The following is an 18,925-nucleotide window of genomic DNA, read 5'->3' as shown; positions in this document are numbered from 1 at the left end:
CCACAAAATCATCGAATAGAGATCCATTCTGAGTTTAGCTTGCGTCTAGCCTAGGTAGTCTTCATCATCTCTGGTCAAAATCTTCGTTCGAGTTCGCATCTAGTTAGTATAATTTTAATTATATTTTTAGGATTTTTAGAAAAACCCCCCAATTAATAAACAAGTAGTTAAGTCCGTGTCAGTCTAGGTCTAGATTGAGTCATTAGCGTAATTTATTAGAGTCTCTTGGGTTCGATACTCGGACTTCCTTAGGCTATACTACACCGATCGGTACACTTGCCGGTTGTGTGGTTTAGGGTTTAGAGAGTCTTAGTTTTATAAATTTAAAACTTAGAGGGTCTAGAAGTAGGGTAATTTTAGTTGTTTTTAATTAACCCATTTTCAGCACATCAAGTTTTTGGCGCCGTTGCTGGGGACTCTTGGCGATTGCGTTTATTGGCTTCGATTGGACTTAATTGACATAATCTGTGCTACTTGTCTTTTGTTTTGTGTTTTCGTGGTGAGTCTGGTGAGTCTATTTGTGTTTTGTAGATTGAGTCATAGGAGTCTAATTGTCCGTGTTTTTTGTTTTCTTATTTATTTTATTTTTCTCGAGTCTAGTAGATATGTGTGAAATTTGTGGAGGGCCTCACTTTACAATTAAATGCCCCCAATATGAGGTGTCCTCTACGCCATATTATGCTAACCCCTTTGTGCAGCCACAACAATATTCTTTGCAGGGGTATCCCGCAAATGCTAAGGAGATGTTTCCAAATTTTTTCGAGCTCAGGGAATTAATTTTGGAGTGTGTGCGAGCAACAAAAGAGTTGGAGTACGGGGATCCAAGGTTACCAAGAATGATCGATCTACTTGATCGAATGTTCGAGCAAAAAGGCCCAAATATAGAGTGTGACCTCAGTCGGCAAAGGGATCCAATGTGTGAAGAATGTGGTGGATCACACCGGTTTGAAGATTGTGCGATTGGTGCTCGGGTTGGAATGGGTTGGAGAAGTAGAGAGCGGACGCAACAGATACAGTGGGGTTATGATGATGATGATGAGTGGGTTACAGTTCAAAGCTCATATTATAAGGCGATAGTGCTCCCCGAGCTTGCTGAAGGAGAGACAATATGGGGATATGTGGAGAGTAAGGCAGAAAAAGTAGAGGTAGAAAGAGAAGAAGAAGAAGAAGAGGAGGTAGAAGTTGAGCAACCATATAATGAAGATCAGATGACTTGGGAGAATGAATTTAAGGAAGAACTAGATGGGTTGCCGGTAGATGAAGAGATGGAGGAGTTTGATCCGGAGGGAGACCTTGCTTACTTAGAAATTTTACTTGAAGGAAACCCAATGACGGACATTAAAGAAGAAGAAGTGGTGGTGGAAGAGGAAGAGCACCACAGCTGGCCCCTGGTGTTAGTACTAAGTGAAACTGAAAAATCAACAAAACCACGGGAGAAGGCAAAGAAAAGAAAGGAAAAGGATCCAAACCGGAAGAGGATCGAAGGTTGGGGCAAGATGGAGAGGATGGAGCCGTTCACGCACGATCATTCATCTCATTACATGCCACGCATCCGGTTTCTTCCAGGTATGTTTAAATTTTGGTGGTCTGACCCGTTTCAAATTTTTAAAATATTTTATAATTCCACCTATTTATTTTTGAAAATTTTTGAGGTTCGAGTGGAATTAAACGGGTTGGACATGGTCCAAGTTAAAGAGAAACCTCCTGATTAAATTCAAGTGTGGGGAGGTTTTGTAGAGTTTGTAATTTTATATATTTGGTATATTTTCGGTAGTTTGTATAGTGAGTCATTTATTTTGTATATTGAGTCTAAGTTAGTTGTATTGAGTCAGTCGTTTTTTGTCGAGTCGGTATTGCTTTGGTATTTTGCTTGTTTTTGTTGATGCAGGTTCGAATATGTACCACCCGCACTCAATCTCCATTCGGGTGATTTTGGAGCTGCTTATCAGATTTCAAGCATTTATCAAGTATACCAGTCAGTGTCAAAGCCGATCGCGAACGAAATGCTATACGATCGAGCTGGATTGGACGAGAGTTTTGAAGCATACGCGGTGTTATAAAACCAGCTAAGTCCTTTCCAATTTTGCCCTTAGTCTTTTTATTTCTTATTTATTTTTAGTTTTTGAGTCGGTTTCCATCTTACATTGAGGGCAATGTAAAGTTTAAGTGTGGGGATGGGAACTATCGTTTAGTGTCTAGTTAGTAGTGTCTTGAGTCTTAAAAAATTGAAAAATACAAAAAAATTAAAAAATTTGAAAAATCCAAAAAAATTAAAAAAAATCAGAAAAATGTGTTTTGAAATAAGAAGTTTGCAAAATTAAAAACGGAAAATGATAGAAAAGTTAGGTTTTTGTTCGGGTTCAAATAATAATAATATGAGATTAAAATAATTGAGCTTGTGTCTAGTTTGGGATATGCAGGTAGGCCTGAGTCAGTTCTGGGTTCCTTTGATCTTAATATACCTAATGTCGGTCTACTAGTGGGTTCTCATCTAGGAAAAGTGGGGAAATTGAAACCGTCAAAAATAACATAAGGGGCACCGTTATAAGTTAAAACCGTTAGAGTTTGTGGTCATGCGAAAAAAAAAAGAATAAAAAGTGAGCTAGAAACTAAATGAAAGTAGCCACTTCTATGTAGTCTGGGTTGGAGATAGTGACTCTATAGCCGGATTACCGCTAGGGTGTGTGAAATCGACCGTGCAAAGCAATAAAAAGAAAAAAAAAATAATAAAGTACCGAAACTAAGTAGTCTGTGGTTGGGGATAGCAACTCTACAGCCGGATTGCCTCTTGTTTTGAGAAAGCACCGTCTAGACTCACGAAAAAATTGGAGAAAAAAAATATATGAAAAAAAAAGAGAAAAAGAAAAAAAAATCTGATTATAAACTCTCCTGGTTTTGATATAAAACGGTTGGGAATTGGTCCAGTGATCGTTCTCTTTGTCCTATAAGTTTGAGGTAGGAGTAGATGGGCCTGCAATTTCTAGTGTGAGACCCTAGGTGGATTGATCCATATTTGAACCTAAATTGCATGATAAGGGCTCGGAACCGGGTTTGGGTTTAAGAGGATCGAAATACTTGCAATCGCAACTAACACATGTCTCGATTTTAAATAAATTAACATAAGCTTTTGGCCCGAATGACTATCTTGACTATGATTCCGTTTGCACAATTCTTTTTCGAGGACGAAAAAAGGTTAAGTGTGAGGATATTTGATATGAGGTAAAATACACATATTTGTCCCGTGTAAATTGTATAATTATTGTATAGTTTTTATTTGTTTTAATTAGTTTTTAGTATTTTATTATATTGTTTTGTGTTTTGCTAGGTGCTGGTGCAAATGGAGCGAAAACGAGTAATATGGAAATAACCAGCCAGTTGGGCAGAATGAAGTGCCAGTGACCGAAGGAAATTTGCCGCATGAAGTTTGGGCTGCTAAAATACCCATTAAACGAAAGCTGGCCATTGATATTATTATTAGAAAAAAAATCTAACATATTGAAAACCTAGTTGGACGTGACTTTTGAAAAATTCACTTTGGATAATTCTTTGGACGACATGAAGCGGTCATCTTTATTATTATGAGGAAGGATTATTGTTATGGTTTTCGTTAAACAACAATAGGCGGCAGACAAGTGTGGGCCAAAGCCCAATCTAGTTAGACACAGACATATACGAAAAAGGAGATTGATCGGACGAATATATATATCATATACATCAGACGGCTAGAGGAACAAAAAGAGGGCAGACATATCAGACGATCAACAGGAGACGCACGAAGGGATAGGAGCTTTTGGGGAAAAATATATTCGAAAGAAAACACGAAGATAGACGGAGAAGGAGACAACATCAGTTGACGGCAGAAGACACAAAGACGGACGAAGAACAACAGTTCTGAAGTCTTTTGCAAGGAAGTCAAGGCTACGGAATCTACGGGATTGAGCGGGAAGCTTGGAGAGCAAGGAATAAACGGGTTCTTCTACTCGATTTCTTTAGTTTTCTATTTTTCTTTGTTCGTTGTCGAGGAATTCTTGTTCAAAACCTTGTTTGATTGTTTTTAAGACCATGATTCTTGGCTAAAACCTTTTAACTACCTAGGCTAATGACAATGGCATAATAAAGTTTGGATTTTTATTTGATTTTTGTCGTGGTTGTGGATCTTTCTTGTATTGTAAACGCTATGGTAGTTTATCTTGGTGCGTATGCGTGCTTGTGATTATTTGATTATTGTTTATTGCTTCATTCGATTCTTGGTGACGGTCTTTATCACATGATAGAGTCGGATTAGGATTCTTGATTTAGGTGAGTGTCTATATCACGTAATAGGTCATTAATCCTTTAGGGTGAAAACGCGTAAGTAACCTTAGAAACAATATTCGGTAATTAATTAAAATCAAGTGTGCTGCTAGACTCGTCGCGGAAAGGCTCGAGGATATTAATAGGTCTCGGTGTAGTTATAAGGAATTAACAACCCATTGTCTATTAAGCCAAGATTAAAACCCGTAGTTGCTTTAGACGTTCGCGCGGCAAGGTAGAGCGTCTTACATAGGCACTTTCAAGAAACTAGAGGACGGAAAAGAAATCTAGAAAACCGGTGAGCGTAACAGCCTAGGTAGTGCCATAAGAATCGCCTTGAGAGTGTTTGAGGGGCTTAGTGGTGTCTTAATAGGTTTAGTATCCAAAGATCCCGGTTCCACACCACAAAATCATCGAATAGAGATCCATTCTGAGTTTAGCTTGCGTCTAGCCTAGGTAGTCTTCATCATCTCTGGTCAAAATCTTCGTTCGAGTTCGCATCTAGTTAGTATAATTTTAATTATATTTTTAGGATTTTTAGAAAAACCCCCCAATTAATAAACAAGTAGTTAAGTCCGTGTCAGTCTAGGTCTAGATTGAGTCATTAGCGTAATTTATTAGAGTCTCTTGGGTTCGATACTCGGACTTCCTTAGGCTATACTACACCGATCGGTACACTTGCCGGTTGTGTGGTTTAGGGTTTAGAGAGTCTTAGTTTTATAAATTTAAAACTTAGAGGGTCTAGAAGTAGGGTAATTTTAGTTGTTTTTAATTAACCCATTTTCAGCACATCAACCGATGACGAGACGGACGTGGCATGATTGAAGCATGGTGGATACAACGCTGGTACTTCCTATATATAAGTGCTTCCGTCATGTTGCCGAACTTTCGTAGCACGTGCCATGCAGGATTTCGTTTTTTGTGGATTGTTAACACAAATCTATGTGAATCTATTTGGGTCTATTGAACCTATTGAGTCTATTGGAGTCTATTGAATCTATTGAATCTATGGGAGTCTATTGAATCTATTGGAATCTACGTGAATCTATTTGAACCTATTGTAAACTATGTGAATCTATGATAATGATGAGTATGTTCTACGACACGTAACATAACACCGAGTACGGGGTGGAAGCGATGTGCCCAAAGCGTGGTGGATACGCCGCTGGTACTTCCTATATATAAGCGCTTTTGATAGATTGCCAAACTTTTTACAACGTGCCATGCGAAGGTCGTCGGTTTCGTGGTATTGAAATCTATGTGAAACGTGAATCTTGATCTTGTGAATCTTGTTAAGTTTTAGTCTATTGTGTGTGAATCTATAATGCGAGGCTTTGTGAATTTAGACTTATACGATCCTCTTATTGGATCTTTAGTATGTCTTCTCGAAAGCTATCCGACATTCTCAGGAAATCCAGGGAGAAGTCTCAGAAAAAGATGATGTCATTCATGGCCGACCAGATTGCCCGAGTCGTGCCAAAGATCGTCTCGGAGCTCCAAGGATCAAACACTCCTCCATCCTCTGTGGACTCAAAGGCCGAGAAGCAAAAGCCTACTAAGTTCAACTATAAGCATTTTATCTCTTGCAACCCTATGTCTTTCACGGGCAGTGATGGGGTGACTGCTATGCTCGAGTGGTTCGACAGCATCGAGGTTACCTTCATTAACAGCGAGTGCCTAGATCATTTAAAGACTAGGAGTGCAATTGGGATGTTTCAAGGCAGAGCGTTGGAGTGGTGGTCGAATGAGAGAAACATCCGTTCAAATGAGGAAGCCTATGCTCTTCCATGGGCCAAGGTGCGAGAACTAATGATGCTTGAGTTCTGCCCTCCTCATGAACAATTGAAACTTGAAGAAGAGTTCTGGCACTTGAAGCAGATTGGTGATGATAATCTGGCTTATACCACCCGTTTTAAGCAGCTCAGCTTGATCGTTCCTCACTTGGTTTCGACTCCTAAGTAGATGATAACCAAGTACATCAATGGTCTACCTTCTGCTATGCGTGATTCTATTGAAGCAACTCAACTGGAAACTATTGAAGAAGTCTATCGTTTGGCAGCAAGTTTGAACAACAACCGTGTGCGTGATAAGCAGTTTGCTACTCCTGCTCCCTCCAAGTCTACAAATCAAGTTACCCAGCAGCAAGGCGGCAGCAGAAACAAGAAAAGGAAATCCCAGGGTTCCGGATGTAATGCTATTACTCATGCTGCAAACCCTGCTGCTAAACCTGCTCCTGCTACTGCTGCTACTAACCCTGCTGCTCCCGAAGCTAAGAAGCAGTACACTGGTTCTCACCCAAAGTGTACCACTTGCAACTACCATCATCCTGCTACTTCTGCATGTCATTTGTGCACCAACTGTAATCGCTATGGTCACACGACTCCCTACTGTCATCAAGCTAACCCGGCCCAGAAAGCTCAACAAGCCCCAGATCAGGCAGTGTCACACCCCGATTTCCACGTGTTTCACCGGTGGGCCCGGTGGAGGATTACCGTGACGTAGTTGGCAACAATATAGTCAAACCACACAATATTTAAATGCACAGCGGAAGCATAAAGATTGATATATTTCAACCATCGAATGTAATATCCAAATATCACCAGTAGTCGAAATAAATCCACAGGGGATCAAAATAAAACTAGAAATATTGTTCAACAGATAGTGGCATCCCGAGCTTGCGAGACTCTAACAATGCTAAGGAGTGGCCAGCCTATTTCGTACAGAACCTGCATTTAATCTTTTTGGGGAAAGTACGTCAGTTTACACTGGTAAATACATTCAACCGACACTTTTTGTAAAAAGGTTTAATAAAAATTGATTTGAATGCACAAGGCACAAACTCTTTATAACATGGGATAATTAATCAATTAAATCTTGTAAAAGAATTACATGTTCACTATGCGTTCAGTCACCCGGGTCGTGCCGGGTTTAAGGTTAATAGACACACCACAAAGCATAAAGCCGTGGCGGGAAAACCAACGGTTATACCTTTATAATTATAGACACATTGTCGGGTGTACGCCTACACCCGCGTGTCGAGGTCGTGGCCATTTCGTAAAATGATGCCAAGGATATCCGGGACATGGTCATTAAGCTCCCAAAGGCGTAAAGCCAACAAAACAAATTTTTAAACGGGTCACATTGATAATACCCAACTACTAATGAGTTGGGGTCAATTGCCCGACCAAGCGGTATTTTTATATACCGTAGCCCAAGCCCGTATAACGGAAAATAAGTAAAAAATATTTACCTCAGCAAGTAATAACCTCAATAAACAAATGCAAGTATCTTTTACTGGTCTCCTATTCTGGAACGAAGGTTTATAACAACCTATTAGAATCCTAACGGGTCTTTAATTTAGCCTTAGCTTAGACCGGTCAGTTTCAAAGGATTAATACGGTTTAATCGCGTGAAAGGCAAAAACCAGGAATGGAATGTGGTTTGGACCCAAAAAGTTTGAAGACTTGTTTTATATGGGATAATAACCACACTCTGGATTTTGAAGTAAAAACGATAAGGTTTGACCCGTTTCGGCTAGTTTATGTAAACTAGTTACATAAACCAAACCGTGCGCGCAAAAGGCGTAACGGGTAACCGTAAGAGTCCTACACAGGTTTCCTAAGTTAATATGCTCTAAAGAGGTTGTGGTATCAGTAGGATACCTTCCATAATGCCCGTAACGAGTTTAATCCCAATATACGCCCCGTAGAGGTATTTCGGTCTTTTTAAAGATTATAAAAGAGGTTTCCGAGTTCTACAGGAAATCTGAGTTTTCCGAACCGCTTATAAAGTTCAAAATACTTTATTTTTATTTAAAATCAGTAGCAACTGGAATCGGGTCAAAATACCATGTAGAACTCAAGTTATGTCCGAAAAGGGTATATTCGGTATTTACCGAATCAATGCCATAACCGCAGGTTATGAGCAGGTTAAAAATAATTAAAAATCTTTAAAAATCTCAAAATATTATTTTACATCAGTGTGTAAAAGTTTTGGTGTCGAAATTTGGGTTTAGATAGGCTTTACGCTAAATGCGCCGTTTAATTACTAAAGTTTCCGTAATTGCGCTATTTAGCATAACTCCTATTCTAGACCTCGGATTGACGTGAAATTTTAGGGACATGCTTAGAAATCAGCAACTAAGGTTATTGTTCTTTCACATGTCCAAAATTCTCGTCTTAAAGTAAAAAGGGCGTTATGGTTAACTTTTGAGCTTTTAACGGAATTGTGTGAAAGACTCGGACAAACAACGAACCGGTCACAGAGGGTTATACCATCATGTAACCTGGTCCTACGAGAGTCCTAAGGCATATCTAATTCATACCATAATGGGTCAGAACTGAAGTCAAAGCAAAAGTCAAAGCTTTGCGACTTTCGGTTCCGAACCGGGTCGAAATAGTAAATGGTTGGATCAAACAAGCTTAGACTAGTTAATATACTTATTATCATGTTATATGAGTGTTAAAACAGGTTACACGCCATCTACATTACTGATTATGCATAAAATCGCAAATTAGCATTCTGTTGACTTTTTCTAAGCAAGTTTGACTCGACATTTGGACTAGTTAGAGTGGGAATCAGGGGGTGCCCTTTTAAGGGTTTAAAGCCCACATAATTACCAACATATAACTACCTTTGATTCGGCTAATCACTGGACCATTTGTGATTAACCGTTAAGTCAACCATTAATTATGACGGTTTGACTTTTAAGCTATAACTAAGCAAAAACTTAACTAAGAAAGGTTAAGGGTGCTTACCAAAGTCCTATGCACGACTAGGGATGGCTTGGTTCTACTTTGGAGCTCCAGAAGTCTTCACAAATGCAGATTGAAGGTGTGAAGAATGAGTTGCAACTTCATGGCTTTATATAATGATCAAATCACCATAAATTGTTGACATGTAAGTCTACAACTGACCACAACTCATCCACAAGTGTCCCTAAGGGCCCTAAAGCATATAGGGGGCGCCCATGCTGCATCATTAATGGATCTAAGTTGGTTTGAGTGAAAAAGGCAGGCATGGAGCAAAGAATTCGTATCAGATAGGCCTAGGCGTGACGCGAAGGACCCCCCCCTTGGGCCTCGCGTCGCGCGACCCCTCTTCTGACAAAATCCAAATTTTTGATTTTTATATTTTGATCCTTGGCCCTTCAAACTCTGAATAGACATCATTTTCTTGCACTTTGAGCCCTCCAAATTGATGTTTAGGGGCTTCAAGACATATACCCATTTTGTTAAGTCCCCGGTTAACTTTATTGTTACCCGAAAAGTCCTAACTTTCAACGTTGACGCTTTAATCCCTCGCATACGAATTTGATCACAACTTGCTCATACGATAACAAAACTTTATGAAATTTTTATCAAGTATTCTAGTGAGCATAATTAACCGTTACAAAGCTTCGGGTTTGTCAAAAGGTCACTCAGAGGTATAACTTAAACATGTTGACATATTTGACCCCTGTAGTTTGTAATTCCTCACTTTCTTCCACATTTCGTTTCGTATGATCCATGATTCATTCGTTTGAAGGTACGAGCATCATTTAGGGTTACTGTAAAATATATTTATCCCTCATTGACATTTTGAACCCTCGGATTCACATACTTTCTATGTTTGTCAACTTTAGTCCTTATTTAGTATCTATATCCACGTGTAAACTTATGACACATGTCAATACATTATAGGACGCAAAAAAATTTCGAGGTGTTACATCCTCACCCCCTTAAAAGAAATCTCGACCTCGAGATTTATTGAAACAAGTTAGGGTATTTTTCTTTCATCGTGGACTCTACCTCCCACGTATACTCGGGACCTCTACGGGCATCCCATTTTACCTTCACAATCGGTATATACTTCCTTCGAAGCTTCTTAAACTGTCGATCCTCGATCGACACAGGTTTCTCAACGAACTTTAAGCTCTCGTCGATGTGTACATCTGTATGTGGTATAACCAGTGATTCGTCAGCGAAACACTTTTTCAGATTACAGATGTGGAACACATTGTGGATACCACTAAGCTCTTCCGGTAAGTTTAATTTATAGGCAACCGATCCGACACGTTTGATTACTTCGAAGGGTCCAATATATCTCGGGCTTAACTTGCCTTTCTCACCGAATCGCATCACCCCCTTCCAGGGCGATACCTTAAGCAATACTTTGTCACCTACTTCGAAATTGAAAGGATTACGCTTCAAATCTGCGTAGCTCTTCTGCCTGTCTCGGGCAGCTTTCAATCAGTCGCGAATTTGGACAATCCTGTCCGTTATTTCAAATATTATATCAGGTCCTGTCAGCTGGACATCTCCAACTTCTGCCCAACAAATGGGCGTTCTACACTTTCTACCATATAGGCCTTCAAAAGGTGCAGCCTTAATGCTCGTATGGTAGCTGTTGTTATAGGAGAATTTGACCAAGGGTAGGTGGTTATCCCAACTACCACCTAAGTCGATCGCACATGCACGAAGCATGTCTTCCAATGTTTGGATTGCACGCTCACTCTGTCCATCTGTCTGAGGGTGGTAAGCCGTACTGAAATTCAAACGTGTGCCCAAAGATTGTTGGAAACTTTTCCAAAAGTGTGACGTGTATCTGGTATCTCTATCAGAGATGATAGATACAGGCACGCCATGAAGGGCTACAATCTTGTCTACAAACAACTGGGCTAGTATATCGGAGCTACGAGGCTCCTTTATGGGTAGGAAATGTGCTGACTTAGTCAGTCTATCAAATATTACCCATATTGTATCGTTTCCCTTCTTTGTCTTTGGCTACTTGGTGATGAAATCCATCGTCACCATTTCCCATTTCCACTCGGGAAGTTCAGGCTGTTGTAGCAAGCCTGACGGCTTTTGATGTTCAGCTTTTACTTGCGCACAAGTCAAACACTTTGCTACGTAGGTGGCTATAGACTTTTTCAAGCCTATCCACCAAAAGTTCGCCTTCAAATCCTGGTACATTTTATCAGCTCCAGGATGAACGGAATATCGGGAACTGTGGGCTTCCTGAAGGATAACGTCTTGAAGACCTCCATAAACAGGAACCCATATCCTTCCATTCAATCTCAGAATTCCGTCTTTGCCAAAGGATAACTGCTCTTCAGTTACTCCTAGCTTTTCGTTAGGATAGTTAGCTTCTAACACAGCTTCCTTCTGTGCAGCTAACAATCTCTCATTCAGACTGTTCTTGATCTCAATGCTCTTGGCATTAATTCTTATTGGTTTCACTCTTTCTTTCCTGCTCAAGGCATCTGCGACTACGTTGGCCTTGCCTGGATGGTATCTTATTTCACAGTCATAATCGTTCAGAGTTTCCATCCAACGTCGCTGCCTCATATTCAAATCTTTCTGATTGAATAGGTGCTGGAGGCTTTTGTGATCAGAATAGATCACAAATTTAATGCCATATAAATAGTGTCTCCAGAGCTTTAGTGCAAATACAACGGCACCCAACTCCAAGTCATGGGTGGTGTAATTCTTTTCATGCACTTTTAATTGTCGTGAAGCATAGGCAATCACCTTGCCCCTCTGCATAAGCACACAACCCATACCGGTGTGCGATGCATCACAATATACGACAAATTCTTCCATTCCTTCCGGCAATGTCAACACTGGAGCATTGCTTAGCTTCTGTTTGAGGATATCAAAAGCTTCTTGCTGCTTAGGGCCCCAATTAAACTTTATACTCTTCCTAGTTAAGGAAGTTAGGGGTGCAGCAATCCTTGAGAAATTTTCGATGAAGCGTCTGTAGTATCCTGCTAGACCTAGGAAACTGTGAATCTCCGTAGGTGTCTTCGGCTCCTGCCAATTCATGATGGCTTCAACTTTAGCGGGATCCACTTGGATACCACGCTCGCTGACTACATGTCCAAGGAATTGGACTTCTCGTAGCCAAAATTCACATTTAGAGAATTTGGCGTAAAGCTTTTCTTGATGAAGCAATTTGAGAATACATCAAAGATGCTTCTCGTGGTCCGTTTGACTTTTTGAGTAAATGAGGATGTCATCGATGAAAACAATGACAAATTTATCCAAATACGGCTTGTAGATGCGATTCATGAGATCCATGAATGCGGCAGGTGCATTAGTGAGCCCAAAAGGCATCACTAGGAACTCGAAATGACCATAACGAGTCCTGAATGCAGTCTTGTGCACATCTTCGTCTTTAACCTTCAATTGATGGTACCCTGACCTTAGGTCAATCTTGGAAAAGTAGCTTGCTCCTTGCAACTGATCGAACAGATCGCCGATCCTGGGCAAAGGATACCTATTCTTGATTGTAACTTTATTCAGCTCACGGTAATCGATGCATAGACGCATCGAACCATCTTTCTTTTTGACGAACAGGATTGGTGCTCCCCAAGGAGATGAACTTGGTCTAACAAAACCTTTGGCTAGCAGATCATCTAGCTGCGTCCTCAATTCTTTCATTTCCGTGGGTGCCAATCTATAAGGTGCTCTTGCAATAGGCGCGGCTCCTGGAATGATGTCGATACTGAATTCCACTTGCATGTCTGGTGGCAAACCAGGCAGTTCTTTCCGGAAAACTTCAGGATAGTCAGAGATGACTGGGATGTCTTCAATCTTGGGTTTCTCCTCACCGATAGTCACCAGTGCCATATAAATGACACATCCTTTCTTCAAACATCTGGATGCCTTTAGCATAGATACTTGTGCAGGCAATCCGTGTCGAGTATCTCCCTGAATGGTAAGTAGTTCTCCAGACGGAGTCTTGATTACCACTTGCTTCTTGTTGCACATAATTTAGGCTTGGTTATGTGATAACCAATCCATACCCAATACTACGTCGAAACCAGCTAGTTTAAAGGGTAATAGGGATAAAGGAAATGAGTGATTCCTAATGGATATAACACATCTATCTAAAACAGTTGAGACTGTTCCCATAGTCCCATCAGCTAGTTCTACTTCATATTTCACATTCAAGGTTTTAACAGGCAATTTTAACAACTCACAGAACTTATCATCCACAAAGGATTTATCTGCTCCAGAATCAAATAATACTCTTACGAATACATCATTGATAAGAAACCTACCGGTTATGACGTTGTCGTTCTAGATAGCCTCTTGAACATTCATCTGAAAGACCCTCGCATTGGTCTTTTTCCCTTCTTCAGCCTTCTTCACTATCTTCGGGCAGTTAGTCTTTATGTGCCCTTTTTCATTGCAACTATAACAAGTTGCATCCTTGAGTTTCTTGCACTCAAGTGTCCTATGCTTAGAGGACTTGCAAATACCACATGCTTTCGGCTGGGATTTCTGCTCAAATCTGCACTTTCCGAAGTGGTGCTTCTTGCAAACATTGCACTTGGGCCTATCGCCCGACTGTCGGTCATTCTTCTTGGTCTCCGATCCTTTCTTATGGTCACGATTCCCCCGATGCTTCTTGCTTGACTTACGTGAATCATCATCTTCACGTTTCCTCTTCTCACCGTCAGCATTTCTCAGAGATCTCTGCCTCACTGCATCCAGTGTGAGAGACAGAGATATATCCGCCACGGGTCTAAATGTAGCAGGCCTAGAAGCCTTCACACTAGTCTTTATCTCTAGGGCCAGACCCCCAATGAAACGCGCGATCCGTTTGGGTTCCGGAGTCACAAGGTACGGAACCAATCTTGACAGGGTGTTGAAACTGGTGAGATATGCCTGGCAATCCAGGTTCTTCATGACCAATGATAAGAAGTCAGATTCTATCTTCTTAACCTCGTGCTAAGGGCAGTAGTTTTCTTTGATGAGAGTAATAAATTCCTCCCATGACATGCTATACAAAACAGCCTTCCCTGAGGCTTGAACCAATGATCTCCACCATGCTAGGGCTTCACCCTTAAATGACTGGGATACAAACTTCACCACATCCCTCTCAGCACAACCACTAATGTCCACCACGATGTCCATTTCGTCTAGCCAGGTCATACAATCCACAGCGCCCTTTTCCCCAGTAAAATCTCGGGGTTTGCAAGAATCGAAATACTTATACGTGCAACCCTTGGCGCGAGGTGCATCATCGACCACTTTCTTCTTAGGATGGACACTATTCTCATTTGATGAGTGTCGATCATCATCCTTCTTAGGTTTAGACTGGTTCGAGGGTGGTTTGCTGTGATGTTCAGAATGGGTTTTTGGTTTAGAGTGTGGTGCAGATCGGGTCCTGCTTCGAGACTTGGTATACTCTTCGTACTGCCGATCTAAGGCCACCTTAACAGCGCCGTCTACTAAAGCTTTTAATTCTGCGCCCGTTATATTAATTTGGGCGTTATCATTTTCATCCTCCTTTGATTGACTATTAACTCCATTTGGGTCAGCCATCGAGATCTTGATCTGCTACAAGGAATATGACAGAATTTTATTTAGGAGTTTATTATGGAATTGTCTTTTATGGAAATTCATTAACCATGGTAAACATAGACCATATTCGGTTAATTTGCTACTCACTTTTATTTAGGATTGGAATATAACTTATCCTAATTACAAACAATATTGTTAGTGGCACAAAAGCCTAGTCACAAGGACGTTTTACATATTTTACTAGCCAGGATTTTAGAGAATCAAGGCATGAAGGCTTGAACCATAGTTCTTTTACCTTTCCTGACAGGGAGTCATAGACTACAACTGTCTGTTGTCTTATATGACAATAAGTATGGCCCGTAGGCACTACATCACTAATGGATGATTTAACCCATGATTTATAAATCATTAACTTAGATCTTGGAATCCTCTGAAGGATTCTTATATAAGAATGACGCGTGTGATTTTAATGAATCACATCTGCCAAGAATGTTAACACGTTAACAGAGGTTAACAGGAATCTGAACCTTTTACTCAGGTCTCACCATCTTGGCCGGGTCTTATAATGACACCAGGCTAGGTCTCACCATTAAGATTCTTTATTTAGGCAGACTTAATTAAAAGGAATGATTTTTAATTCATTTCATATAATAATGTATTAAAATGGCAGAAATGAAATTTATAAACTTAACATTCCATTAATCCTAATAATGATTACACACTGCCCTAAACGGGACTTTTAATAGACAAATACCTACGCAGAGGTTTACAGAAAACAAGTCCACGCAGGGACCAAATACAAGGATAGATGTCCGCACAGGAACAAAAGATAAGTCCACGCAGGGACTGAAAGGTAATGGTCCACGCAGGGATTAAAACAAATAGATGTCCACACCGGGACTTGATTAAAATAGGAAATACAATAGAACATATAAAGACTAATGATCTCGCTTCTTCTTCCCCTTTAACAGGTTTGCTAGGCCTTTAAGGAATCCATGATTGTTCTTACGTTCTTGCTCAAAGTCTCGTTCTACCCTATTTAAACGGTGAAGGATCTCTTCCTGCTCCGGTGGGGAAAATCGTGGCTGCTGCGACGGTTGTTGAACCGGAGTTCTAGTAGGTGCTGGATACCCATGAGCTGCGGGGTTTCCATAAGGTCCTTCGGGATGGAGGGCATTGTAATTGGCCGCTACCACGTATGGGTCGGCATCCATATAATTATAGTTGTAGTGCATGTGAGCTGGCTGCTTATACGGGTTGTACGTTGTTGAACCGGCGTACGCAGGTATAGGGTTATCATACCCAAATGGTGGCGGAGGTGGTGCAACTGGTGCAGAATTCACCTCTGCTGGGTGGCTCGAAGGTTCACCCATTTGTGGTTCTTCAGGCAACGGCGGAAAATGACTTGCACTCGAGTGGCGAGGGGTGCTAAAGTGAAATTCCCCTCCTCTGGTGGACATCCGCGCGCCTGATCTCCTACGCCTTGGCGGATCTGGAGGTGCTTGTTGAACTGGTGGCGGTGGAGGCGGTGGCGTAACTGCCACGAAACGCGAATCCTCTGAGGGATCCTGTTGCTGCTGCTGCTGCTGGTGAGGCGATGAATGGTGAGAGGGTGTAAAGTACCACTCGCACTGGTTAAACCTCGCCTGGTAGCTGTCGGGACCTTGATAGGGTGTTCCGTGAAAGGATGACCCGTCAGAGATCTCGATAGGATGGTTGGGAGCACCTCTTGCAGGTTCTATGGGATCCGTGTCCTCGTCCATATCTACCGCATTATCCTCGGAGAAATGGTCTTCGGGTCCTAAAGGGTTATAACCTGTTGGTTCTCGGACATAATCAGCCGGGTTGAACTGGCTTTGGAAGAAAGGAGTAGGATCGCCATAGGAACGGTGCGAAACAGAACGCTGGAGAGGTATAAACGAAGGTTGAGGGTTACTGGGCTCGTTCTCCGAATTTGGTCCAAAAGAGTGACGGTATGAAGGTGTCGAACTGCGTGAGGTAGACCGCCTTGCGGGCTCAAAGAGGTTTCTTCTACGCCTCTGAGGTTCTTCACTTCTTGTGCTGGAAGGAGCTCGCATATGTGAAGGTCCGGCCTCGTGATCATTATGAGTAGTGATCGGCCCTTTGCCTCTTCCTCCTCTTCTAATTGCTGGTGGCATATTTCCTGCTTAACAAATTTTTAAATCACAATAAACAATAAAAGACAAACTGGAATAACAATTCGAATTTGTCCTATGTTCTTGTCTAGACTCGAGTATGTGCATTTGTGTCATTGAGATTAAACACATAGGGATAGTGTTTAATTCACTCAACGTTGGCTCTGATACCAACCTGTCACACCCCGATTTCCACGTGTTTCACTGGTGGACCCGGTGGGGGATTACCGTGACGTAGTTGGCAACAATATAGTCAAACCACACAATATTTAAATGCACAGCGGAAGCATAAAGATTGATATATTTCAACCATCGAATGTAATATCCAAATATCACCAGTAGTCGAAATAAATCCACAGGGGATCAAAATAAAAATAGAAATATTGTTCAACAGATAGTGGCATCCCGAGCTTGCGAGACTCTAACAATGCTAAGGAGTGGCCAGCCTATTTCGTACAGAACCTGCATTTAATCTTTTTGGGGAAAGTACGTCAGTTTACACTGGTAAATACATTCAACCGACACTTTTTGTAAAAAGGTTTAATAAAAATTGATTTGAATGCACAAGGCACAAACTCTTTATAACTTGGGATAATTTATCAATTAAATCTTGTAAAAGAATTACATGTTCACTATGCGTTCAGTCGCCCGGGTCGTGCCGGGTTTAAGGTTAATAGACACGCCACAAAGCATAAAGCCGTGGCGGGAAAACCAACGGTTATACCTTTATAATTATAGACACATTGTCGGGGGTACGCTTACACCCGCGTGTCGAGGTCGTGGCCATTTCGTAAAATGATGCCAAGGATATCCGGGACATGGTCATTAAGCTCCCAAAGGCGTAAAGCCAACAAAACAAATTTTTAAACGAGTCACATTGATAATACCCAACTACTAATGAGTTGGGGTCAATTGCCCGACCAAGCGGTGTTTTTATATACCGTAACCCAAGCCCGTATAACAGAAAATAAGTAAAAAGTATTTACCAGAGCAAGTAATAACCTCAATAAACAAATGCAAGTATCTTCTACTGGTCTCCTATTCTGGAACGAAGGTTTATAACAACCTATTAGAATCCTAACGGGTCTTTAATTTAGCCTTAGCTTAGACCGGTCAGTTTTAAAGGATAAATACGGTTTAATCGCGTGAAAGGCGAAAACCGGGAATGGAATGTGGTTTGGACCCAACAAGTTTGAATACTTGTTTTATATGGGTATAATAACCACACTCTGGATTTTGATGTAAAAACGATAAGGTTTGACCCTTTTCGGCTAGTTTATGTAAACTAGTTACATAAACCGAACCGTGCGCGCAAAAGGCGTAACGGGTAACCGTAAGAGTCCTACACAGGTTTCCTAAATTAATATGCTCTAAAGAGGTTGTGGTATCAGTAGGATACCTTCCATAATGCCCGTAACGAGTTTAATCCCAATATACGCCCCGTAGGGGTATTTCGGTCTTTTTAAAGATTATAAAAGAGGTTTCCGAGTTCTACAGGAAATCTGAGTTTTCCGAACAGCTTATAAAGTTCAAAATACTTTATTTATTATTTAAAATCAGTAGCAACTGGAATCGGGTCAAAATACCATGTAGAACTCAAGTTATGTCCGAAAAGGGTATATTCGGTATTTACCGAATCAATGCCATAACCGCAGGTTATGAGCAGGTTAAAAATAATTAAAAATCTTTAAAAATCTCAAAATATTATTTTACATCAGTTTGTAAAAGGTTTGGTGTCAAAATTTGGGTTTAGATAGGCTTTACGCTAAATGCGCCGTTTAATTACTAAAGTTTCCGTAATTGCGCTATTTAGCATAACTCCTATTCTAGACCTCGGATTGACGTGAAATTTTAGGGACATGATTAGAAATCAGTAACTAAGGTTATTGTTCTGTCACATGTCCAAAATTCTCGTCTTAAAGTAAAAAGGGCGTTATGGTCAACTTTTGAGCTTTTAACGGAAATGTGTGAAAGACTCGGACAAACAACGAACCGGTCACAGAGGGTTATACCATCATGTAACATGGTCCTACGAGAGTCCTAAGGCATATCTAATTCATACCATAATGGGTCAGAACTGAAGTCAAATCAAAAGTCAAAGCTTTGCGACTTTCGGTTCCGAACTGGGTCGAAATAGTAAATGGTCGGATCAAACAAGCTTAGACTAGTTAATATACTTAT

The sequence above is a fragment of the Helianthus annuus genome, chromosome 11, assembly GCF_002127325.2.
Source record: "Helianthus annuus cultivar XRQ/B chromosome 11, HanXRQr2.0-SUNRISE, whole genome shotgun sequence".
NCBI classification, from domain to species: Eukaryota; Viridiplantae; Streptophyta; class Magnoliopsida; order Asterales; family Asteraceae; genus Helianthus; species Helianthus annuus.
Note: the sequence above shows the minus strand (reverse complement) of the source record.